At 40.6% G+C, this 27,688-nt stretch overlaps 1 protein-coding gene across 1 annotated transcript in view; it reads left to right on the forward strand.

The window, feature by feature from the left end:
- CWC27 (CWC27 spliceosome associated cyclophilin) overlaps nt 1-27,688 on the forward strand; it is a 203,159-nt gene that overhangs the window by 95,895 nt on the left and 79,576 nt on the right. The window lies entirely within an intron of this gene.

Consider the following 27,688-nt stretch of genomic DNA (forward strand, 5'->3'; position numbering starts at 1 on the left):
TTGGATTTTCCACGTATTTGCTGTTTTCAGCAGAATTTAAGCTTTTGTTTTAAAGGTGAACTGCAAAGCTAAAAAGAAAATGGAGTTATGTGGTGAATGCTAATACTCTCATCTCCCAGCCTGCTTAATAGAGCCCCTCACACGTACATTTTAACTTGTTAAAGAAGAACTTCCCTCTCCCCCACCCTCCCATTGAAGGTCATCTAAAACTTTGTCTACACTAGCACTTTTGTTGGCAAAACTTTTGTTGGTCGGGGTGTGAAAAAATACACGCCTGACCGACATAAGTTTGACCGACAAAAGCACTGGTGTGGACAGCGTCTCCTGCCGACATAACTAACGCCGCTCATTGGGGGTGATTTAATTATGCTGGGAGGAGATCTCTCTCCAGCTGGCATAGAGTGGCTATACGGGAGACCTTACAGCTGCCCAGCTGCAGAGGTACAGCTGTGCCGCTGTGAAGTCCATAGAGTAGACATAACCTAATGCAGTCTGGTCAAATCAAGTGTGAACTTCCCACATCTGTCTCAAGAGTCTGTTAACTGTTAGGTGAATATATTTGCACTTAATACATAAAACAAATCCATGGTACTAAGAAGACAAATGCATGTCATGTGCCTAATTACTGGTGTTTCTCTCTCCTCACCCTTCATCTGTTTGTATCTCATTAGATTGTAAACTGTTTAGGGCAGGGGCTGTCTCATCTTATATAACTGTACAGGAACTGCATTTTAAATGCCGAATGAAATCAATCAAGAGCTTCTGGGGAAAATGAAAGGATATTACACATGCATTAAATGTGGTGAATTTATTAGAAGTAGAGTTGGAGTAGGAATAGCTCAAATAAAAAAACAATTACAGCACTTTACAACTATGAGAACAGCCTTGGAGAAGTTTGGAAATGAGTAAAAATAAACACAATGAAGACTCTCAGGCTTTCATACTAATGTGACTTCTGGTTACTTTAAATATTGTAGGATGAATTTTACAGAAAATTTGATTACTGTGATACATTTGAACCACTAGCATTTGTTTCATACTCTTTTATGATACTTCAGTGACAATGCATTAGAAGTGGAAATGTCACCATACAGACTGATGTCCAGTTGAAAGCGAGGTGCCAAAGTGCTAAATTTTTGATTGTTATGGTTAACGCAGAAGTACCTAATATTTGTATGAGTATCTATAACATTGAAAGTCATCAATACATGTTATAAAAGCTTTTGATATTGTGATGCTTTTATAATCTTGGTAGGAATATAAGCATTTTATTAATACTATAGTATTTTTATTATAGTACACTTTTTGATGCATGAAAAACATGCTATTGGAGACTATGGGTTACATTCTCTAGTGTGCTCTGGCTGCTTTTCACTTTAGCGATGCAAAGTTGTTGGAATGTAACTGGGACTCTGGCCCTACATTTGAAAAAAAGCAAGATGATGTGTAAAAGCAAGCTGGAGACAGAGTGCATGTTATCCATTAGGGCCATATTGTGGCTTTTCCAGCGTAGCCATGCAGGGGAATCCCCTGCACCAACTGCCTGTCTCATGGATGGCAACTCAGTAGAGGCAGAAGAAAAACAGAATTTCTACTGCTCAGGAAATTCTAAGATTTTGAAATTTAGTTTCAACCCAAATTGGGACAAAAAGTCGAAAGCTTGAAAATTTTGTGAAATGAAACATTCCAAAATTTTCTTTTCAATATAATCTAAATATTTTAACTATCAAAGTATTTTCAACATTAATATAACTTCCCATAGAACATTTTGACAACACTGATATATTTCCGCAAAATGTTTCAGATTCATGGAATCAACATTTTCCAATGGAAAACTGTTCCACTGGAAATTTTTCAACCAGCTCTGTTACTCAGGGTATGTCTACACTAGAAACATAAGCAGGGCAAGTGGGGCGGGGGGGGCAAGTGGGGCAATTTGCCCCGGGCCCCGCAGGGGCCCCCACAAGACTATAGTATTCTATAGTATTGTGACTTTTTTTTAATGGAAGGGCCCCCCGAAATTGCTTTGCCCCAGGCCCCCTGAATCCTCTGGGTAGCCCTGAACGTAAGTTGACCTATATAAGGTTGTCTTACAGCCACCGCACTACCCTCGTTGGAGTGTTTCCTCGGACCTAAGAAGGGCAGTGTGGGGAGCTGAGCACCCAGGCTCTCAGTTCCGCTGGCAGCTCTTTGCTGGGAGCCCAGCTGCCCCACAGGCTCCCCGACTCGTGGCAGGTTGCCCCTATTCCCCGCCAGGAGCCGAGGGAAGCCGCCCGGGGCTTCTTGCACCTGGAGAGTGGGGTCCAGCTGCCCCAGCTTCTCGGCCCCCTCCCCACCAAGAGCCAGGCAGCCTTGTCAATTTCATTGCTCACCTTGACAAGGCTGCCTGGCTCCTGGTGGAAATTGGGGTCCGAAGCTGCCAGAGCTTCTTGCCCCAGCTCCCAGCTGGGAGCAGAGTCCATTCTCTCCCCTCTCCCCCCCACACACACACCCCGCCTTCCAGCCGGGAGCAGGGTCCAGCCTTCCAGCTCTCCAGGGGAACGGGGGCAGCTGGGCTGAAGCTTCCCAGCTTTCTTGTCAATTTCATGGCTCCTGCCATGAGATTGACAAGACAGCCAACATAAGGGACACAGTGGCTATACAGTGTGTCACCCTAACTACACCGACATAAGCCTTATGCCTCTCATGGAGGTGGAGTTACTATGGTGTAGTAGGGTACTTACATTGGCGGGAGAAAGGCTGTAGTGTAGACACTGACATAATTAGGTCTACATAAGCTGCCTTATGTCGACCTAACTGTGTAGTGTAGACCACCCCTCAGAGTGGACAGCCTGCAGAGGGCCACAGTGTTTCATCTCCCAATGAATATGGGTGGGAAAGAGCCCTCACAGTGCTCCAGCCAACACAACTGCAGGTCTACACTGTAGGGCTATGTCGACTTAAGTTACATAACTCCAGCTATGTAAATAACGGCGTACCTTAGGTCGACTTATTGTAGTGGCTAAACCACACTGGGCTGACAGAAGAAACTCTCCCGTCGACTTACCTTATGCTTCTTGTTCTGGTGGAGTACCAGAGTTGAAGGGAGATTGATTTGCGGTCAATCCCCTGGTAAGTGGAGACAAGCCCTAAGGGATGTATGCTACACCAGGTAAAGTGCTAGTGTGGAATATGTGAACCTCCATTTTTTATTTTTGCTTGTGTCAATAAGAGTTATCACTTGCTATGACATCTTGGTTTTTGCTTTTCATTATGTTATTTTTTTGTAAAAACATTTTCTTTTGTTAATCTGGACTGGGAACAAAGGCTTTTTTTCACCACTCAATAGTTTTAATCAGAAAAGTGAAAAGGTGTTTTAAGAACATGACCTTTGATTTATAAAAGCAGATCACTTCATATTGTTCTTGTTTTATTGACACTTAAGAACTGTGTGAATATTTTATTGGTTTATTTGTAGACTGAAATATTCATAGTTAAATTGTTCTAAATTAGACTCAAACCAGGACTACTGTGTAGTCTAAATAATAAATGTTAATTTTCTTTTACTACAAGTTATGAGCACCTTTAGTAATTCCTAAGAACATTTTATTAGAATTTTGCTTTAACTGTGCTTTTCTCTGCAAGTTCAGTGTAACTAATCTGAGCTGAGAGTAAATTTGTATGAATTTGTAAAGAGTAAAAAAAAAGTAGAGCCATAAATAAGTCTGAATAGTATATCATTTAAACAATAGTAAAACAATGACGTTATTCAAAATACTCTGGCTTTTTGACTATGCACATATTGCTTACACATGTTAAAAATATTAATTGCATAATAAAATGTTTATCTTTTGACAAATCAGACTGCTTCAGTTCTACATTTTATTTTTCCACACATTGTGATAACAGCATTGATCAAATTAATGTCTCCAGTGGCAAGGTTACAAGAACTATTCGTATGATACTGTGTATAAAAAATATTCTTTAAGCCAATTTAAATAGATTCAGACAACATATTTGATAATAAATTTGACTGTTTAAAAAACTACATAAAATAATGTTAAGAGTCGGATTAATACCTATAAAAGCAAGAAAATTTAGAGTTAAGGATGAAATTGCATTTGTAACTGTTTTCAGTATTGTGATATGTAAGAATCGTAAAGACACGTACTATCTGAAGAATCTCACATATATAAGATAAAGAAGGGTAAGTCACCTTGGACTCTGATCCTGCAAATACATGTGAATTGCTGTACTTTTCATTTTACTTGTGTGCTTAAAGTTAAGCATGTGCCCAAGTGTTCTCAGATTTCGGGTCTTGGACTCCAAATTTCTGTGTCTTGAAGATACACCATTAATGTTCTTTCAACAGTTATTTTTTAATTTTATTTTGGGGTACAGATGTATTAAGGTAAAACATTTTAAATACAATGGGAGTAGTCCTGTATAAAGTTCAGCATGTGCAAAAGTGTCTGTGGGATTGGGTCCTATATTTATAATGTAAATGGTTAATTAACTAGTAATGCCATTTATTGTTTCTATGCTGTAATTAGTACATCTTAATTATATATTAACGGATTAAGTAGAATTAAATTTTTTAAAATGAGTATCGTAGTATGGATTTATGGAGTCCAATATGTATTTTGTCTGATACAGATGATGTCTAGTTGGCAGCCAGTATCAAGCGGAGTGCCCCAAAGGTCGGTCCTGGGGCCAGTTTTGTTCAATATCTTCATCAATGATCTGGAGGATGGCGTAGACTGCACTCTCAGCAAGTTTGCAGATGACACTCAACTTGGAGGAGTGGTAGATACGCTGGAGGGTAGGGATAGGATACAGAGGGACCTAGACAAATTAGAGAATTGGGCCAAAAGAAACCTGATGAGGTTCAACAAGGACAAGTGCAGAGTCCTGCACTTAGGATGTAAGAATCCCATGCACTCTTACAGACTAGGGAACGAATGGCTAGGAAGCAGTTCTGCAGAAAAGGACCTAGGGGCTACAGTGGACGAGAAGCTGGATATGAGTCAACAGTGTGCCCTTGTTGCCAAGAAGGCTAACGGCATTTTGGGCTGTATAAGTAGGGGCATTGCCAGCAGATCGAGGGACGTGATCATTCCCCTCTATTTGACATTGGTGAGGCCTCATCTGGAGTACTGTGTCCAGTTTTGGGCCCTACACTACAAGAAGGATGTGGAAAAATTGGAAAGAGTCCAGCGGAGGGCAACAAAAATGATTAGGGGGCTGGAACACATGACTTATGAGGAGAGGCTGAGGGAACTGGGATTGTTTAGTCTGCAGAACAGAAGAAAGAGGGGGGATTTGATAGCTGCTTTCAACTACCTGAAAGGGGGTTCCAAAGAGGATGGATCTAGACAAGGAGTAATGGTCTCAAGTTGCAGTGGGGGAGGTTTAGGTTGGATATTAGGAAAAACTTTTTCACTAGGAGGGTGGTGAAGCACTGGAATGGGTTACCTAGGGAGGTGGTGGAATCTCCTTCCTTAAATGTTTTTAAGGTCAGGCTTGACAAAGCCCTGGCTGGGATGATTTAGTTGGGAATTGGTCCTGCTTTGAGCAGGGGGTTGGACTAGATGACCTCCTGAGGTCCCTTCCAACCCTGATATTCTATGATTCTATGATAATCAGTGTTTTAAAATCAATTTATTGGTCCATTTTCTGTCTAGAAAAGTGCTCTTCATTACATTTAGCAGTGATATATAGATTGCCTTAATTGGCCTTTCATTTCATCAGCCATCAAGTCCAATTTAAGATTCTATGCAAAAAACAACAAAAAAACCCCATAGTTTCCATTTGTACTGAGTCACTTTGAGAGTCTCATTAGCTGAATTAGACATACTTTTTATTTGGTATAAATGGTTCCCACAGTAGTTTTCTCCCCCCCCCCCTTTCTCGCTCACATCTAATCCATGTTTACTTGCTGAGTAGAATTGTCAAAGCAAGACACTCCTTAGAACTATTCTTTTGCCAAGGAGGAAGGGAATGGGTTAGAGACAGAGGTTAAAAAGTTGGAGTTACTCTCACAAAAAGAGAGACATGTCTGCTCTATGGAGTGGATCGTATCAGATATTTCACTGCAAATTAATCTAAGGTGCAAATTACTGTTTGTTGGATTGCTGTCAGCATTATAAAACCCAGCACAGATACTCAGGTGTCCCTGCTAAAACAACCAAAAAAACACCTTGATCTAATAGAGAATATAAATGCAGAAGAGCCCAGAAATTCAAATTATAGTTGCCACTGTGTGACCGTATCTGACTTTTCTTGGGAGGTATGAATTTTCATTTTTGTCTTAAAATATATGTACAAAATGACAAAATTATGTTTGCTGAGGAGCAAACATTTGAATTTATTGCAGTTACAGTCTTACCATTATGCCGATATTGATGGGTTTTGTATTGAATTTCTGTAGTTGAACAAACAAAAGAACAAGACACAGGAAACTCACTAAGTACATTGTGGTTTGAAGCTGCTCAAGGACTTAGAAAGTTAGAAGTAGTACTGGAGCAGAGCGATTGGGGGCAGAGGACAGGTGAAACGTCAAGGACATATCATAAATTATTGAACATGTGATACATTTTATTAAATGACTCTACTAACGTTATCACCACCACATATGTAGTATACATATTGCGAAGGAATTAATGAGGCATCATATATGTACCTGTATTTATCCATCTGGATGGACACAATGATAAATTACATGCATTGTACACTTCTGATCACCTCAGCTGCATTCTGCCAGTTAATCTCTCTCTCCTGGGACTGTTTCTAATACACCTCTACCTCGATATAACGCTACCCGACGTAACACGAATTCGGATATAACGCAGTAAAACAGTGCTCCAGGGGGGCGGGGCTGCGCACTCCAGTGGATCAAAGCAAGTTCAATATAACGCAGTTTCACCTATAACGCGGTAAGATTTTTTGGCTCCCGAGGACAGCGTTATATCGAGGTAGAGGTGTATTCCACACCTTTGAGCAGCATTAAACAGCTGTAATTTTTCCTTGTTGCTCCTAAAACTTGGGAAAAAAGCTTACACTTTGTGTGAGGGGCAGGTTGAGCAATATCCAGTACTGGACCAATGGCTGTTTCAGATCCAACATCTTGTGGCCCTTCAGGGCTAAAAACTGCAATTTGTAACATTAGGAAGAGATTTCCATTAAATTTGAATGAGACACAACAATTGCTTCTAAACTTGGAAAGTCTGTGATATCAGGCTTTAAACTGACAGTGTTGTATGTAAAGGAAAGCAATTGTATGTGATGTTGAGGTTTTAAAAAATTAATTATACTTTTTCTCTCTCTCAAAGGTCTGTATAATTAGACTCACAGTACTAAGAGAATCTGGCATTACAGTTGGAGTGATACAATAAATAGATCAAATGTAATGTTTTATAGTTCTAATTCATTTTTGCACTGATCCTACAAACACTTAGGCACATGCTTAACTTTGAGCATGTGAATAGTTATATTGAAGTTAATGGGACAACTCCATGCTTAAACATGTGCTTAAGTGTGTGCAGTATCAGGGCCTTTGAAAGTAGTTTGTCTGTGGCATTTACAGAATACATAATTGTGTGGTGAATAAAGGTTATATAGGCCCTCTTTGGGAGTAATGTGTCCATTTCATAATAAAGATTATACATTATTGCTAAAGTCTGGAAATTTCTGGACCTACTAACTTGGAGAAATCTTCTTTGGCCTGTCTTTCTGTTTGCAAATTCTGAGGTTTTTCCCACCATGATTATAATCTAACTCAAGTTGAACTATACTTTTTAGGTATGATCTTTTCTAGGACAGAGGTTTTACTGTTTTGTACAGATAGGTGATACTGCAGGTCTGAAAAAGATTATACATTTGTAGGGACTACATTTTACAGTGTCTGATAGGTTTTTATGGAAGCCATTTGGTGATCTCATCAACAGCGAGGCTATTGTTTCATTACTATCAGATTCAGTATGTTTGTGATTAAATCAGCAGAATAGAGAACATGAAGGGAGTGCTGTTCACTTTGCAATCATTACCATGTGTTATAAATTCTTATCAGATGTTGGGAAACAGAAGACATAAGCTAACAGTAAGTGCTCCATCCAAATCCCAAGAAACAGTGATAGTTACAAAGCATAGATTGTGCTCTGTTAGTTTGATCTACTATTTAGGTATTTACAATGTATCCACTGACTAGGGTATCTAGTTATTAATAGAGTATATAAAAATTATTTCCTACTTTAATCTAATTTTGTATATTTTTTTATCTTTGAAGAATGTGATGCTGCTTCCAACATTTTAGTACCATAGTAATAAGGTGTGGTTCTAATCACTGAAGATACTTTTCATAAAAAGGAGGGTCAGAGTGAGTCTTACACTAACAGCTTCTTCAAGCATCTACAGCTGCCCTCTCTTGATGATGTAAAAGTCAACTTGGGTTGAGGGGTGGGTGTGTCTGGCTTACAAAAAGAAGAAAAATTAGATGGTAAGTCTAAGGCCTCAAAAAATAAAACAATAACATAAAGTAAAATATTTTACAAAGAGAGCAAGATTGGCTATTTACTCACTCTGAATCTCAGTCCATTTAAAATAAAGTGAAGCCACACTTGAATTAATTATCTTCATTATTTACGGTGGGGAGGAGACGTAGCTATGTCACATTGCTGCTAAAATGCTCCATTCCTGTTGTACTTTAATCTGAAAGTTCAGTACTGTGGAACGAAAATGAGCTGCACCCAATGAGCAAAGAATACAGATAGGAAAATCGACATTACCATATTAGCTCACATCCATCCTCCATGTAGTCCAGTATCCTGTCTCTGATAGTGGCCAGAACCAGATGCTTCAGATGAATGTGCAACTATCTCTTCCCCCACCCCCTCTGAATTAATGTTTTGTCCTAACCACTATTAGTTAGAGATTATTCTCATTCCTGAAGCAGCAAGTTTTATAACCCTTCCAAAATTCATTTGTGCATTACCTGTTATAATTGGATATCCTTGTCATCCCTCTTCGTTTTCCAGTCTCTCTCTAAATCTTGCAGTGATTTCCACAGCCTTAATATGTGTAGTGTGAACAAGTATCTTCCAGGCGGAGAGTGGGGATTCCCCCGTCATTAATGTCACCTTCTCTAAAGCTCTTTCAGGGCCTGGTGATCTATTGCTTTTAAATTTATTCTAGCACCCTTTTTTCTGACACCTCAATCTCTGATACTACCTCATCTCTATTGCCAGAAAAGAGCATGTCACAAGCAGGTATCTCCCCAACATCCTCTGTGCTAAAGACTGATGCGAAGAAAACATTTAATTTCTCAGCCATGTCTTTGTCTTCCTTAATTGTTCCCTTTAACCTTTGGGACTCAGCAAACAACTGACTCTTCTGCAGATTTCCTGGTTCTTTTGTACTAAAAATAATTTATTTATGTTGGTTTAAAATCTATTTGCTTATCTTATCCCTCCTCTATTCCTTCTTACATATTGCCTCTTGTAGTTTATACTCCCTTTTATAGACTTCACTAAGGTTAGATTTCCTAATCTTGAAGGTTTTCTATTTGTTTTGAATGACATCTTGAAATTGCCATTTAGCTCTACAAGTTTACTTTTTTCTCTCCTGGTTCCCTTTTTGTTGAGAACTATGCATGCCTTCTGAGACTTCAAGTAGCATCCATGCTGCATCTGAGCAAAGGCTTTTACTTCCTTTATTTTTGACATTAGGACAGCTTCCTCATTTTGTTAAAATCTCCCTTTCTAAAGTTCAGTGTTGCTGCATGCCAGTTGTTGGTACCTTTCAGTGACATGGTGAACCAATCCACCAGATGGGGGAAAGTGAAATCATGCTCCAAATAGCTGCAAACTACCAGTTTCTTTGCTCAGAGCTTTCTTCGTTAACTTAGAAGCAAAAATACATCTTTCATTGAATGGACTAATGAAATCTTTAATTTAAATTCAACCCCACAAAAATTTCTTGGTAAAGTACTATGGGATTCCAGACACAAAATTTATAGCTTCCAGTTAAATATACATAAATATGTAATTTTCTATATTATGCAATTTACACAAATGTTTCTAAAGTAAAATCACAAATGAAGAAAGTATTAGTTGACTATTGAAATGGAAAAATTGAGATACTTTCCCATTATGTAAACCTGAGTTTGGGTAAAACTGTGGTGGCTGCCAGCATCCTCTGCCATAAGCCTGCCAGTTGCATGAACTGCATCATTGAAACTGCAATATTGGCAATTAACCGTAAAACCCCTTTAACACAATAATAAAAAGTTACCGTACGAATTCAGACAATTACATATTATCGTCTAAATGCTGTTAAACTCAAGAGTCAGTATCAAACTCTTGCACATGTACACACAAACCCCAGGAATTGTGTAGAGCTGTGTAGCTGATAAAACTCCTGATATGGGTCCTCTAAATCCATATCTTCCACCACTTTCATGCTGTCGTCTTATTTCAAATGCAGATATACTGTAGCATCTGCAGGAGAAGGACAGACGTATGTCTGACCTCCACAGCAAACTCCTAGCTTGGCAGGAAGAAGCAGCACATATTTCCAGACCCATAACTTTCATTCTCAGTTTTACAGTGCCAAAAACAAAAAGTACTATAATCCAGATAAAATAAGATTATTGAACCCAAAAAACTAAACTCAGATCTACATGCCAAATGTGAAAACTTGCTCCTTATTCCAAGAACTGTACATTCCATAAGTACCCATTAAGGGTGTTGCCTGAAGTCTTCAAAATTATGACTTTATAGAAAAAGTATCTGTCGATTTCCCCCCCCTCCATACGTTGTACTTCGGTTATCTCCTACAAATGTGCCATTCTGGATCCCACTTTGTTATATCATTCAATTTCTACATTTTTAAACACTATCTTTTTATTTAGAATATTCTCGTGTTTGTCAGTTATCTCTAGGTCTCATGTATTTCTCAGGAAAAGTTGACATCAATACTGAATTTCATGGATCTGATTAATTTTTCATGGATCTAGCCTGCATTTTTCAAGTTCATCTTGCAGAACCCAAAAGCTATATATTGGGTATAATTTAATTTGTCTCTATTACCTCTGACGTGATGTGAAGATGACGTTTATTATTTGCATCATTGTACCATCTATGAGTCCTAATCATGGACCAGGACTCCATTGGGTTGTACAAATACAGACAGAAAAGTCCTGGCTCTGAAGAGCTGACAATCTCAATTGCATCACAATGTCATTTTGCCTTGTCTTATGTAGACTAAATTAGTATACCTAGTTCAGCTGTGAAATTAAAAAACACAATGTTAAAGTATGACATAACATTATTTTATTAATTATTTTTAGAGTTTCCACAATATCATACACTAGGGAATAGTTTAAGGAAAAACTTTTGTTAGATACAAAAAATATATTTAAAGGGACAGTGTCAATGAAAAATCACACTTCTGTTTGAAAATTTCTATCTACTCTTGTTATGTATAACATTTAAGATGACTGTAATTGTGAGATTAGAGAGGAAATATTTTTTTCTGTTTTTCAGTTTATTTTGTCATGGACAACACTTTGTGTATAATAAATTTTATCATTTCTGCATAAAATCATAGATTAGGGTTGGAAGAGACCTCAGGAGATCATCTGGTCCAACCCCCTGCTCAAAACTGGACCAACCCCAACTAAATCATCTCAGCCAGGGCTTTGTTTTAAGGATGGATATTCCACCAACCCTCTAGGTAACCCATTCCAGTGCTTCACCACCCTCCTGGTGAAATAATTTTTCCTAATATCCAACCTAGACCTCCCCCACTGCAACTTGACACCATTGCTCCTTGTTCTGTCATCTGCCACTACGGAGAACAACCTACCTCCATCCTCTTTAGAACCCCCCTTCAGGTAGTTGAAGGCTGCTATCAAATCCCCCCGCACTCTTCTCTTCCACAGACTAAATAAGCCCAGTTCCCTCAGCCTCTCCTCATAAGTCATGGGCCTTAGCCCCCTAATCATTTTCGTTGCCCTCCTCTGGACTCTCCAATTAGTCCACATCCTTTCTGTAGTGGGGGGCCCAAAACTGGACACAATACTCCAGATGTGGCCTCACCATTGCTGAATAGAGGGGAATGATCACTTCACTCAATCTGCTGGCAATTCTCCTACTAATGCAGCCCAATATGCCGATAGCCTCCTTGACAACAAGGGCACACTCGTAACCAGCTTCTCATCCACTGTAATCCCCAGGTCCTTTTCTGCAGAACTGCCACTTAGTCAGTCGGTCCCCAGCCTGTAGCAGTGCATGAGATTCTTCCATCCTAAGTGCAGGACTCTGCACTTGTCCTTGTTGAACCTCATCAGATTTCTTTTAGCCCAATCCTCCAATTTGTCTAGGTCACTCTCGACCTATCCCTACCCTCCAGTGTATCTACCTCTCCCCTCAGCTGTGTCATCTTGCGAACTTGCTGAATGTGCAATCCATCCCATCATCCAGATCATTACTGAACATATTGAACAAAACCGACCCCAGCACAGACCTCTGGAGCACTCCACTTGATACTGGCTGCCAACTAGACATCGAGCCATTTATCACTAACTGGTGAGCCCAACGATCTAGCCAGCCTTCCATCCACCTTATAGGTGATATGATGGTGGCATGGTAGCCCCTTAGTCATTTTCTACTGATAGTGGTGTGTGAAAGACGAACGGAAGCAAGGGAGAGAAAAAGCATTTTTTTAAAATAAGAAAATATTATAAAGCCATAAAAGTAGAAGAGGATTCATAATTATAATGCCAGAAGAGACCATTGGAACTATCTGATCTGAGCTCCTGCATAAGACAGGCCATAATACTTCCCTGTATTGATTGCTATTTAACCTAAAGTGTGTCTATTAGAACAACACCCAACCTTGATTTAAAAATTTCTTGTGATAGAGAATCCACCATAACTCGGAGGGTAAATTATTCCGATGATTAATTACTCTCACTATTAAAAATATTGTGTCTTATTGTTAGTTTGAGTTTGTTGGAGTAGGCAGCCAATCTAAATAGGGCAAAGAAAGTCCAGTCAAAACTGTAGAAAGTTCTCTGAATGTCATTGGGACCAAAGGTATGATTTGGGTGTTCCAGCCCCACCATCTGGAGTCTCTGCTTGGATCCAGTCTGCAGTTGTCTCCCAAGGCCATGTGTTGGGAGTGAGGGAATGCACAACCTGGGTCCTAGTGTTCCCAGGATTAAATAGTTTAGGGCTGAGAATTTATCCCTCTGGGATCCCACTTAATGATTTCCCCATTTACAATTACATTTTGAGACCTATCAGCTGGTTTTTTTAATCTACTTAATGTGTGTTGTCTTGATATTTATATGGTTTTAGTTTCTTAATCAAATTGTTGTGTGGTACCAAGTCAAATGCTTTACAGAAATCTAAGTATATTACATCAACACCATTACCTTTGTAAACCAAATTTGTAATCTCATCAAAAAGGTGTTAGTTTGACAAGATCTGATTTTCATAGACATGTTGATTGGCATTAATTGTATTACTCTCATTTAATTCTTTGTCAATTGAGTTCTTTATCAGCAATACCATTATTTTGTCCAGGATGTTGTCTAGTTGATAGCCTATAAATATCCAGGTCATCCCATTTACTCTTTTAAAATACTGTGACATCATTAGGTTTCTTCCACTCCTACAACTTTCTCATTGTTCTAGGACTTTTTGAAAATCAACATTAACGGTCCAGAGAGCTTCTCAATCAGAACTTTTAAAACTTAGATGCAAATTATCTGGACCTGCTGATTTTACAATGTGTATCTTTAATAGCTGCTCTTCAGTGTTCTGCCGAGTTACTATTGGAATGGAAAGTATTTATCATCATCATATGATATGACTACATCACTTGTCCCTGTCCTCCTCCCCCCCATTACAGAACAGAAATATTTATTGAACACTCCTGCATTTTCTGCATTACTTTTGACAGTTCTACCATTTTCATCTAGTAATGGTTCAGTATCAATGTTATGATTCCTTTTGTCCCTACTATATGTTTAAAACCTCTTTCTTATTGTCCTTAACTCCGCTGACCATAGGTTTCTCCTTTGCTTCCCTTATCGATTTAACAATTCCTAGATTCTAATTTATATTTATTGCTTTCAACTTCCCCTGTTTTCTATTGGTTTTATATATTTTTATTTTATTTTATTATAGCTGCTTTTACTTCCCCTCTAAGCCACATAGATTCTTTTAACCAGTATGGCTTTCTTTTTCGATTATGTTGTTATGCCTTTTTGAGTATCTAGAAAAATGTTCTTAAGTTTCCAGATGTCATTCTCTTCCCAGCTGATTTAACTCTTAATTGTGTTCAGCTTTATGAAATTATCCATTTTAAAGTACCAGAAATATATGTTACTTGGAACTTTTTTTGTGTGTGCACATAACAAATATCAAGTCATGATCAGTTGCACCCAAGCCATCATTAAATTTTAGTTCTGTGACCCATTCCTTTTTATCTGTCATCATAAAGTCTAATATAGAATACCCCATGCTGAATGCAACACTTGAATTAAAAAAAATTGTCATAATTTTTAGACAATCCAAGGATGTTTTAATACAACATGAGACCTCCATTATGTGTCAGTTAAAGACAGGTGTAGAATTAAAACTTTTTTTTATGTTGAATAATTTTCAAATTGACATCCCTTTATTAATCATACAAAACGTTGATGAAAAATATAAGAGTCTTATTTAGCATAAAAACAGAAACATGGAACAGTCTGCCTTGTAAGCTTCACCAAACTGTTATGAAGAACTGAAGATATTTTGGTAATATAAAGATGGAACACAGGTATTGATCAATATGCACACACACACAAACCAGTTAAACCAGTGTTAAGAGATCTCTAAAAAGTAAATAATATATAGTAATCCTTTTCTAAGCACACCCACAGGTCTTTATCAGTCTGTGGCTATTATTAGCAATGTACAGTAATTTTTACACTTCTAATTCTCAGCGAGGAATTCTGCACACTGTGTTTACTTGGTCCTTATGTTCTTATGTCCTGTCTCAGTGCAGGGGGCTGGACTTCTCCAGGTCCCATCTAGCCCTAATTTTTTTGGTTCTCTGATAAAATGGAACAGATAATTCAAAATGGTCAGTTGCTGACCTTTATACATCTGCAATGGATTGGTGTTAGCTGCTTGTTGATGAAGCAATTTAATGGCTGATATCTTTCAACTCATTAAGATCCAATTCCAATCACAGAGAGCAAAAGCTTAATAGTCAGGAGCTACTGTCATTGCTTTCTAAGAAAAATAATTAGGGTAAGTTTCCTTTAAAAAACAAAGCAAAAGAGTTTTAAACTGTTGTTTATGTGAATACTAATGCCAGTATTTAAAAAGTTATCACTTAGAATTGGGGCTTGTTTATGTGGTGGGGTAATGTGCTCTACCGGGTTCATAGTTTGAAATAGCCCTATGTTAAAGTACACTAGGGAACATTTAGCGTGCACCAGCAGGATCTTGATGAACCTATTAATGTGCAACAACTTAGTGCACTTTAGAAATTGCAGCCCCATAGTGGGCATTACCCGAACATGTAGCCAAATCCTTAGTGGACTTAATGCTTATTCTGGATTCCTACTCTGATATTTAGCTGAAACATGCCTACAAAATAATAGAAATTAAGGGTAAATTTTTTAAAAGCAACTGTCTGTTTTTTAAATTGAGACTTAGGCTGCTAAGTTACACAGGCACATATGAAAATATTACTCTAAAGCTCTTCTTGCACTGATCTCATAACAATTTAAAATTACCCTTAAATTTTACTAGCACTTTATAGGAGGCTGATGATTGAAAGCTTCTGATTTTGTGGGACTTATAAAGGAGCAGTTAACAGTTACTGTGGAAATAACCAAAAAAAAAAAAAAAGATAAGAAAAGTTGGTTCAGGTCTTCTGTAAAAGCTGTTCAGTCCTGTGATCAACTCCATTCCACAGAGCCACAAAGCTTAGACAAGATATTGCAATGCTGGATGAATTCCTGGTAATATATTAACAGTAGGTGGGTGGAATACTACAAAAGAGAAGGGGCTAAATATCAATTTTTAAAAAATCTCTTGGCATAAGCAGGTCATAAATGTTCAAGTTTATAGATAATTGAAATGAAAAACACTGTGTTGGATACACATGTATGTGGGGGGGTCTAGTTTCAGATACAAGGAACCCTCATTGAATACTGTTGTTGTTAAGCATCAGTTTACTACTGCGACACTTCTACTGTTCAGTGATGACAGTTCAATATACAAAATAAACTATTCATAGTTATCAGAAGTTTAAGGTTTTGGTTTAAGGGCCAGGTTGTGGTTGGACTCAGTATAGGTGATCAAGGAGCCTCTCTTCTGTACAGGAAACCCACAACTGCAATCCTTGCAGTCCCTGGTGAGAAAGGATTGCTCTTTGCTCTTGTCTGGCTAGTAGAACTAACCAAGCCAAAAAAGACAGGGAATAGGGCGCTGGCTCTGGAAAGAGGCATATGCCACTCCCTTAAGAGGAGTAGTAACAGGATTGTTTATTCTGCACCTGGGGAATTCAGGAGGCACTTTACATTTCAGCCCAGCATGTGCCAGTGCCTTCAGGGCATAAATAAATCCTAGCTGTGCTGAGGTGCGTGATTTTTCTTTTTTTCCTGTCATCCTCAGCCAAGAAAACAGTATGGCCTATATCACTCAGGCAGTGCTACAGCCACTGAATTAATTATCCCACTTCAGAGTTTTATGGTCTACCGTAAAAGGGTATTAAAATAAAATAGTAACACTGCTACATACCATCCTTGCAAGTGGTGTTAAAACAGTCATTTGTTGTTGGGCATGTATGATTAGTGGAGTATAATTAGGATGCTGGAATTTCAGCATAGAGGTGTTGAAGTTGCACCTAGAATACAATCTCTTTCATCTAAAGTGCCAGTTTTACAGTCAGGTTTTGAAACGTTCAGAAATAAGGCTGGCTTTAGTTCTACAGCGTTGTATCATCTACCATATGACAAAATTGTAGTTATTTGTGTATTAATGTTAAGATGAATAATGTGAAACTAGAATGGATAGGATTACACTACAGTTATTCTGCATGCTTCTGATTCACCTGCCAATAATGATCCCTGCAATAATTATACGTGTTCTTGAATCTTTTATCTACTGCTCTGATACAATGTTGACATCTGATGAATTCATGCCATTGAGTATTCTGGGAAATATGTGATTAGAGAAAAACTGTGTCCTGTCTATGCCACAACCAAGTAGGAGAAACTTGATGTTTGCTTGGGTGCCCTGCTCAAGTTAGCCATGTGCTCTACAAATGTTATCTTTTAAAACTGGGGAAAATGCAATTTACGCAAAGATGATGTACTAATAGAGCTTTAGTTTGGAAGGTCATATCAACAGATAATGGCATTGCTATAGTCCTGATTTAGTCCTGCAACAGTCATATCCTGGAAATGTGAAAAATTCAAACATCATAGAGTTGTTTCTATCATGTAATTTTTCAAAATGCAATATGTTATCAGTTGTACAAAAGAGAGGGAAATGATCTCAAATTAAAGTGTTTTTGTGACTGCCCACTAATCTATAGATAATAATCATGGCCTTATGACTGCCAATGAAGAAAAGAAAGCACAGAATGGTGTGCGCACAAAGTGTGATTTAAACATTGCTCTTGCAACAATAATCTACACAGGAAGTCTATAATGCCAGAGTTGTAGAACAGCATCAAACCTATTTTACAAATTTTATCAATGCCAGATGATGAGGCAACCATGTAATCACCTCAGGGCAAATTTTAGAACTGCTCACTATGCAGTCATAGTCTGCTTTTATAATCTGAATGAAAAGAGTTCATTTACTAACTTCTTATTTTCTTTTGATCTTAGTCTCATGGAAATTAAACTCTTGCAAGATTTTAAAAAATCAGGTTGGAAACTGATTCTACATACTCTTATTTCTAGAGAAGAAAACAACATTGGATGAACAACTGGATCAAAATACCAAAAAGATTCTTAAAGTTTGGTGAAATAGCAAATAAATAAGGATGGATTACAACTAAAGCACTTTTTATGAAAAAAGTATTTTAAAAAACAGAAGCTGAGAGAGACAAGAACTAAAGTACAGATACTGTACTGTGGGGAAAATATATTTTCACCTCTAAAATATTAATAACCGAATGGGAGTAATGTCACTAGTTTAAAATAAAGGTACCTTTGGCCAATCCCAAAGATAAAGTGATATTCTTGTATTCACGGAGTACAATGTGATTTTTGAACATCTAAAGTAGCAGTTGTTTAATAATTTTCAGATTGGATATTGAGATTACTGTAATTATAGTGGTCAAAAGAACCAACCACTTAGCACCCCTCAAAATAAAAAACATATACATCCACTTACAGAAGTGGTACAGTGCACTGTTAGGAAGGATAGAAATATATATCACCAGTAATAAATGGCAAGCTCTTTAAACTTTGTGATAATTGTTGGTGAGATGAATGTTCATGAAATTAATTTAAGAGGTATTCTTTGGAATATCTCTCTATGATTTGCAGAAGCACTGTGCCAAGGCCTGCCACATAGGCATGATGTTCTTTAACTCCGTATAGACAAGATAAATAAATTATCCCAAAGTGCTCTAAATGTTGTATGCACTACATTAGGCTTACTGTCAGTAATCTACTCTGTTCTCTGAGTGGAAATATGGCAACCATTCTGTGCCAAGGACGTTACATTCGTGTGTTTTAAGTTGGTAAATGAAGAATAGGCACGGGGAATTTAGATCAGCAAACTGCAAATTACTGTAATTAAAATGTCATGAAGACACACGAGCTGACACCTGAAATCTTGAGAAAAGAAATGTAGAATCTTGACACACCACAAATTGAGGTCCTATTTCTTGTAGTCCCCGGATTTTTCTTTGAAGATGCCAATCCAAGTTCAGATGAAAGCTTAACACTGAACAATCATTCCAAAGCAAATTAGATGCAAACACAGAAGAAAGTGGAGAGGACAGAATTTCACCAATGTCTGTGTATAATCATAGAGCATTGATCGTGTGAAATACACTTACATTTACCTGATCCAAACCTATAATCAATGAAAAATGAATCCCCATCACACACTGGGGAAAAAATTCTCTTTATCTCTGTTTGTTTGGCAATTACTTTAACCTTGTGCATGTAACTAACATTCTTCTTCGAGTGCTTGTTCATGTTGATTCTAATCAGATGTGCGTGCGCCACGTGCATGGTCGTTGGAAAGTTTTCCCTTTGCAGCTCCCGTCGGTTCGGCTATGGAGCCCCCCGGAGTGGTGCCTTCATGATACTCAATATATGACCCTGCCGACCCGACCCCCCTTCAGTTCCTTCTTACCGTCAGACGTGCCAAACCAGTGAAAAAAACGTAGAAATTGGGCTTGTTTTTGGCTTAATTGGCTTGTGAGTTGCTTGTTGGCTAGTTTTTGGCTAGTTGTAGATTTGCTTCTTTTTTTTTTTTTTTCTTTTTCATCGGCTTCTGGCAAGCAGGGGCAAGGGGTGGGGGGAGTGTCAGGGGTGCACAGTGGGCCAACCACAGTCCCAGACTGCACACTGGGAAGATCTAGTCACATAGAGTGTTGGGGTTCTTAGGGATTGGCTTGTTTTGGCCTTCTTTTGAAGTGGGATTAGCTTGATTTTTGGCTTATTGTGAAAGTCAGAGTGCTTATTTACCGCGTGAAAGTTGGCAACTATGCTTACTGTCTGTGACGGCTGTTGGAACTGCATTTGCTTGCCTAGGAAGTGCTTCCTTTAGCTTTCTTCTTGAGTCTTAGTCTGTTTTAGTTAGTAGTTAGTTTAGTTTTGTGTACATAGTGTATATAAGTAGTTCAGATTAGGGTGTGGGGTCCTCCCCGTCCCTTTCCTCCCCTTGGGTCCGGGGCATGCCTCAGGGCCAAGGGTTTAGACCTTGCAGGACCTGCGGTAAGCCCATGCCAACAGGCGACCCCCACAATGCATGCCTGAAGTGTCTGGGGGAAGAGCACCAAATAGACAGGTGCAAAATCTGCAGGTCTTTCCACCGTAGGACAAAGAAAGAGCAGGATTTTTGTCTGAAACAACTTCTCATGGAGTCCGCTCTCCGTCCACAGGCCGCCATGGAGCGCTGGGATCCAGCACCGAGTGCATCAGTCCGTAGCGCTCCAGCCTCGGTGCAGGACATGGCACAGAGGAAAGACTCTGATTCGAGAGACCCTCGACACTGGTGCTCCTCAGCACCGCAGGCGGCGCAAATAAACCAGGCACTGCTTGTACTCATCAGTGCTGCACAAGACAACGGACAGGGGTTGTTCCCCAGTGCCGAAGGCAGTGCCAAGCGCAATAGCAATGCATTCCACAAAGGAGCACTCAGCGCCCAAGGACCAGGAGTTGGCGCCGTTGACTTCGGTTCCCCGGAGGGGACCATTGAGCCCGTCGCCCAGCGACTCCCTGGACAGACAGTGACAGGTGGAGGAGTTGGAGGTCCCCCTCTATCCCAGACACTTTTGAAGCTGCCATCATCCCCTCACTAGATCCAGGAGATTGGTATGCCGCCCTTGACATGTACTTTCACGTCACAGTCACTCAGCCCCACAGGAAGTACCTCAGGTCTGTGGTCAATGGTACCCACTACTAATTTACTGTCCTCCCGTTTGGCCTGTCAGAAGCACCTCAAGTCTTCACCAAGTGCATGGCAGTCATCACCACCGCATTCTTGCGGTGACATCAGGTACAGGTGTTTCCATACCTCGAGAACTGGCTGATCAAAGGCCGCTCCAGGACCCAAGTAGAAGCTCAGGTCACATTTATCAGAGCCACCTTCAACAGCCTGGGTCTACTCCTAAACGAAGCGAAACGACTCTGTCTCCTGTCCAGAAGATAGAATTCAGAGGCGCAGTGCTGGACTCGACCCAAGCCAGGGCATACCTGCCACAGGCAAGGTTTCAGGCCCTCAGCAACATAATCCGAGGCGTCATGCAGTTCCCCACGACTACAGCGAGAAACTGCCTGAAACTGCTCAGGCACATGGCAGCCTGTACCTATGTAGTGCAGCACGCCAGACTCAGGCTTCAACCACTCCAGTCTTGGCTCATGCCAGTGTATCGCCCAGCCCGGGACAGCTTGGACAGGATCGTGACCCTGCTTTGCCCAGTCCTTGACTCCCTCCGGTGGTGGATTGACACTCAGGAGGTGTGCTCAGGCCCCTTTGCTGCCCTACAGCCATCTCTGTCATTGGTAATGGGGAGCTCATCTGGGAGACCGCAGAACTCAAGGCCTCTGGTCGCAAGCAGATCTGGTTCTCCACCTCAATGTCAGAGAGCTAATAGCAGTGCGCCTAGCATGTCAGACATTGTCCTTACCTAACCGGACAATGTGTATCAGTGATGACGGAAAATCCAACAGCAATGTTCTATATGAACAAACGGGGGTGCATGCTCCTCTCCCTTGTGTCAGGAAGCCATTATGCTGTGGGACTCCTGTGTAAAACATTCAATTCACCTGCAGGCGTTGTACCTCCCCGGGGTACAGAACGAGCTGGCGGACCACCTCAGCAGGTCGTTCCACAACCATGAGTGGACCCTTTGCCCAGACGTCGCAATTTCAATCTTCCAGAGGTGGTGGGTTTCCTCTGATAGACCTCTTCGCCCTGCGACGCAACAGGAAATGACAGCAGTTCTGCTCCTTCCAGAATCACAGCCTGGGCTCCAACGCTGATGCATTCCTCCTCCATTGTGGAGGTTCTCTCCTATACACCTTTCCACCGCTCCTGCTCATTCAAGATCCACAAAGGTCGAGCTCGGGTCATACTGATAGCACCGGCCTGGCCCTGTCAGCACTGGTACACATCCCTCCTAGACATGTCCATGGGAGCCCTGATTACCTTGCCGCTCTTCCCAGACCTTCTCACACAAGATCACGGACATCTCCAACACCTGAATCTCCAGTAGCTCCATCTCATGGCATGGAAGCTCCATGGTTAAATCCAGGTTAGACAGATCCTCCTTGGCAGTAAGAAACCCTCAACGAGAGCCACGTACCTTGCCAAGTGGAAGAGATTTTCAATCTGGTCGGCGCAGCGCCGTTCACCCCCAAGGCTAGCTTCAGTGCTGTGCATTCTGGACTACCGCCTCCATCTGAAGCAGGTGGGTCTCTCGTTGTCTTCTATAAAAGTGCACTTAGCCGCCATCTCAGCCTTCCACCTGGCCATGCAGGGCTGTTTGGTATTTGCTAATCCCATGGTCAGCTGATTCCTAAAGGGGCTCAACAGGTTATACCTCATGTCCATCAGCCGGTGCCTGCCTGGGACCTCAACTTGGTCCTTTCTAAAGTCATAAGCCTTTAGCAGCATGCTCCCTGCTCTACCTCTCCTACAAGGTGGCTTTCCTGGTAGCAATAACCTTGGCCAGGAGGGTGTCTGATCTCAGGGCCTTAACATCAGACCCTCCCTATGCCGTGTCCTATAAGGACAAGGTTCAGCTCAGGCCTCACCCTGCTTTCCTCACGAAGGTTGTGTTGCATTTTCACATCAACCAGGACATCTTTCTCCCGGTATTCTACCTTAAGCCTCATTCCAGCAGCAGAGAGCAGAGACTCCACTCTCTCAATGTCCTCAAGGTGCTGGCCTTTTACATCGAGAGAATGAAACCATTCAGAAAATCGGTCCAGTTCATGGCAGTGGTGGACAGGATGAAAGGTCAGCCTGTTTCATCCCAACACATCTCATTATGGATAGTGTCCTGTATCCGTGAGTGCTACAACTTGGCAGGTGTTCCCGCACCTCTGATCACTGCACACTCCACCAGGGCTCAGGCTTCATCTACAGCGTTCCTGGCTCAGGTTCCCACCCAGGAAATCTGCAGAGTGGTGACACACTTTCGCCGCACATTATGCAGTTACCCAGCAGGCCAGAGACGTTGCAGCCTTCGGACAAGCAGTACTCCAATCAGTGGACAGCTCCGACCCCACCTCCTGAACTTGGCTTGGGAGTCACCTGATTGGAATGGACATGAGCAAGCACTCGAAGGAAAAAAAACAGTTACTCACTTCTTGTAACTGTTCTTCGGGATGTGTTGTTCATGTCCATTCCAATACCCACCCTTCTACCCCTCTCTCGGAGTAGCCGGCAAGAAGGAACTGAAGGGGGTGGCGGGTCTGCAGGTCTCTATATTGAGTGCCATGAAGGTGCTACTCCATGGGGCGCCCAGACCGGCCCAATGGATGCTGCGGTGGGAAAAATCTTCCGGCCTCCATGCACATGCGCACGCACACACCTGATTGGAATGGACATGAACAAAACATCTCTAAGAACAACAGTTAGGAGAAGTGAATAATCGTTTTTTCTGCTCAGCAGCAGAAAACCATCCACCAGGGCCACTTATTTAGCTATGTAGAAGAGGTTCACTTGCTGGTGTGCCCAGCATCGCACACTTCCGCTCCAGGCGCCTATACCACTCGTACTGGAGTACCTCCTACACCTGAAACAACAGGGCCTGGCAGGGTCATCCATCCGGGTACACCTCGCTGCTATCTCAGCCTTCCACCCGGGAGAGTTGGGGCGTTCCCTCAAGGGCTTGGAAAGGTTATATCCACAGACTTGACAGCCTGTGCCTGCATGGGACCTTAATCTGGTCCTCTCCAGACTAATGGGGCCCCCTTTCAAACCGTTGGTGACTTGCTCCCTTCTGTATTTGTCGTGGAAGGTGGCATTCCTGGTCGCCATCACATCAGCTAGGAGGGTGTCCGAGTGGAAGTTCCTATCCAGAGGGTGTTCCTATCCAGTATGTGGGAAAAACCCATGTAGGAGAGCTTGTGTTCCTAACACAGCAACTGCAGATGAGTCTGAAATGTTTTGAGAAGTTTTAAGGAACTTTAAGGATTTTTTTTTTAATTGAGTGGAGTCAAGACTTACTAAGTCTTGATAAATGCATGGACTCAATATGTTTTCTTGAAGGTTTAGCATTTTGAGATGAAAGAATGACTTGGGTTCAAATACAGACTTCAGTTATATCAAGGCTGATTCCCCACTCTGGCACTTCAAGTGCCAAAGGTGGGGCCCACAAGGACTCTAAAAATTATTACTCACCACTCCAGGCTTGTATTAAACTCCCAAGGTTACAGCTTTTCTCTGACCTTGGATGGGTAGATGCTGCCACCACCGAAGTGCAAAACCCCTTTGAGAATTCAGGAAGGTGCACTTGGGAATTCCTTCTTGTGGGGTACCCTGAAGCCCTCTCTCTCTTTCTGACACACACACACATATCCCCGGGGAAGAGCTGAGAAAGAAAAACAAAGGAAATCGGCTGTTGCCACCAGCTAGTTAAACAACATGTGCACAAATCTCTTAGGACACAAAAATCCAATCTTGTTCTTAAAAAGGTTATTTTTATTAAAAACAAAAACAAAGAAAATACATCTGGAAACATAGGCTATTGCTAGATTTTAAAAAACAAACAAACAAGGATTAAGCATCAAGAATAACATTCTTGAGGTCCATCTTAAAGGTTACAAGCAAAACAAAAGCATTTGGGGTTAGCACAGAGGAGTCCACCTGCCATAAAGAAATAGAGATAAACCTAATCACGTCTTCCTAGACATTTCCTGATCTACTTATACATCTGGGGTTTCAAATGAGTAGTTTCTAGATATGATCTGATGATTTTTCATACCTAGCCCCAAGCTTCTTACAGCATCGCTGCTCTGTTCTCTCTCTCCGGAGAACAACAGACATCAAAAGGGGAGTCTTGTTTCAATTTTAAAAAGTTTTAGCCTTCCCGTTGGCTCTTTTGGCCAGGTGCCCACTCACTTTTTTTAACCCTTTACAGGTAGAGCAATTAGAGAACAGCTACTAAGAGGGATTTTATAGATAACTTGCTGGCTGGGTCCATAAAAGGGAGCTACCCCTCCCCCCCCCCTTCGTTATCACAGGTTATAAGTGGAAAACTAAGTTGTTTAGGTTCATCCTAATTCATGTTTTTGCACATCACAAACCTACTCTTCATCTCTAGAAGCTGATTAAAATGTAGCCCCGGTCAGTTGTCAGGCAAATTCTTACCAGTTGGCTACTTGATGATCTATGTGAAATATGTTGGTCTCTGTCCAACTTCCAGTAAACAGTGTCGAGAGCACAAATTTAAACATTTTATTAAAGCTAATGTAAAAAAAATTATATAATACATAGGTTGGGAAAACAGTGTCTGTACATCTGGGTATAGTGCTTAGATTATCCACAAATATAAAGTTAGCTTTTAAGTCATAGGATACATAGAGTACATAATCAGCAATAACCCAAATTTAGGTGAATAGATTTAACCATACAGTTTAGATATTAGAATCCGAATACTCGGGTACATCACTCATAAAAAGTTGTACAGGGATTTGGTTGTGGAAAGCAAAATATATCAATGAGTGGAGATTATCTCTCAGTAATTGAGAATGAGATTGGTTGTCTATTTAGAAAATACAATCCATGAGGGAAAGTATTTGTTACTTTCCTGACTGCACTTCTCATCAGCACTCCAGCTCATCCCTCCTGGTATTGCCGATGTCGGTGATGTGTTCTAGGTAGCTGTCCCTTGACCATCTGATTGCATCTGACACAATGAGTTGCTGCATCAGCTGAGTGTAGCGTTGGCTGATTCCGCATTCTATCAGCACTCGCTCGTTACTGGGGTCCCATGCACCTAAGGCTCCGACGATCAGTGCCTGTGTCTGGATCTGGTAACTCTTAGCTCTCAAGGTTTTGGCCAGAGGGGCATATTTCTCTACTTTTTGAGCTTGGGCATCATAGAAGGCCAGGGTCCTGTTCTCAAAGGGCACTGTGACGTCCATCATGATGATCATCTTCCAGTCCTCGTTGGTGATGACGCTGACCGGCCGTAGTTGGCTGTTGGTTCCGGGGATGGCAGAATTTACAGCAACCTTCCCCACGGGTGGCGGGATGGCTCTGGCCAGGTGATCTTGGATGGCGTTGTGTCGCAGCTACCAAGCTCTCCAATGGGGCTTGCAGCTACGCAGGACGTGGGGTAGCATCTCATTGGGGTAGCCGTACTTCCTACATCGCTTGTCCCAATTCCTGTGGCGGACGGTTCTGTTCAATGGGACGCAATTGAGCCGGCTCCTGTTGATAAACCTCTAGTCGGCAAATCGGGTGAAGCTGCCCCCGGGGAGGAAGTGGTTGCTGGCGTTGTTAAAGATGGCCCAGTTTTAGCTGACTTAGGGGTACTTCCTTGGTCTGTGCATCCGAGATCTAAGCTTTCTCTCTAGGGGATATGTCAATCACCTTTATATTCAGAGTAAACATTAAAAGCTTAAGTGAGTCAGCAAGAATTAACCTGCAGCTACCCTGAAGTGTTCGTGCACCTGTTAGCAAAGTGAAACAACAAAAGTATCTTACAGATGTGAAGGATTGAATAAGCATAGAGTTGAGACTGTCCTCTAAGCCTAAGTGGTCCCTTCAGACAATAGGGCAGAGTTTGCACTATTCCTGACCATTTTTTGTAAATAAATCAGTGATTTCATATTCTAGTTATTCTGCTACTTTTCACAAGCATCCCATTCACACATGATTAAAAATAAAAATCAAAAGAATTAATCAGCACATAATTCCAAGTTTTGACTCGAGAGGCCCAGGACTGGAATAACAAGGGTATTATAGATCAGAATTAAAGTGCACTGACAGAACTGTGGGGGGAAGCTTGCACAGCACATTCCTACATTATGCTCGGCTCTAGCCAGTGTTCCTATTCAGTCACTTTCATGAGCACTAAATCAGTTACAAATTAAAAAGCAAAACCGAGAATATATAAATTAGAATACCAAAAAAGCTTGAAATAGTGACCAGTAATCATGGCTTTCACACTTTTTCTATCACTAACCAGACTTCATTTTGGAACTCAATGAATTATCCCTTCATACAGTATGATCGTCTTTTGCGAGAATTGAACAAACACTTTTGGGGGATAGCTTTGGACAGTCAATAATTCATCTACATAATTTTATTAATAATTGAAGAGCCAAAGAAACAATCCCCCTAGAAAAAGTAATAGAAAGAAAACAAGTATTCTGATCATAATACGGAAATTCAGTAGAAAATGTTTAAAACATATTATAAACTAACAAATCAGACTCATCACTCTCAGTGTTAATATTACATCTGTCTCACCCTTTTGGTTTTCTCCATTCTGCCTTTTTCAGATGTTCATTGTTTTGTAAAGTTCATAACACTCAAAATATATTTTTAAAAATACTTACTCTGTATTGGATCATATTTATGCAGATTCATCGACTCCATTTACTGTCCATATTTGAAATCTTAGATTGGAAGAATTATCACTTCAGTAAATTGAATTTCACAAGACAACATTATATTTGTTTTGAGATCCCTCTGCTTTTTATTTCCTTTAAGTGTGGTTCTTGTAGTTAAGTATTATGGATGATACAATGTTAAATTAATGAATCAAAGTATAAATGTAGAGTCCCTGTTCTGGTTGTCTTGTGCGTTTGACATATTTCTAATGGGCTCTTAAAAGAAACCATTTATCATACTCTTTTGTTGTCTTTGCTAATGTAAAGAAGAGCTTTTTTTAAGGTTCCAATTGACTTTTAAGCCAAGTTCTTCATACCAAACTTAACAAGAGTGAGGCAATACATTCCCTTTGTTTACATCAGAGATTTACTGCCCAT

The sequence above is a fragment of the Terrapene carolina genome, unplaced genomic scaffold (genome assembly GCF_002925995.2).
Source record: "Terrapene carolina triunguis isolate 2854851 unplaced genomic scaffold, T_m_triunguis-2.0 Scaffold69, whole genome shotgun sequence".
Lineage (NCBI taxonomy): Eukaryota > Metazoa > Chordata > Testudines > Emydidae > Terrapene > Terrapene triunguis.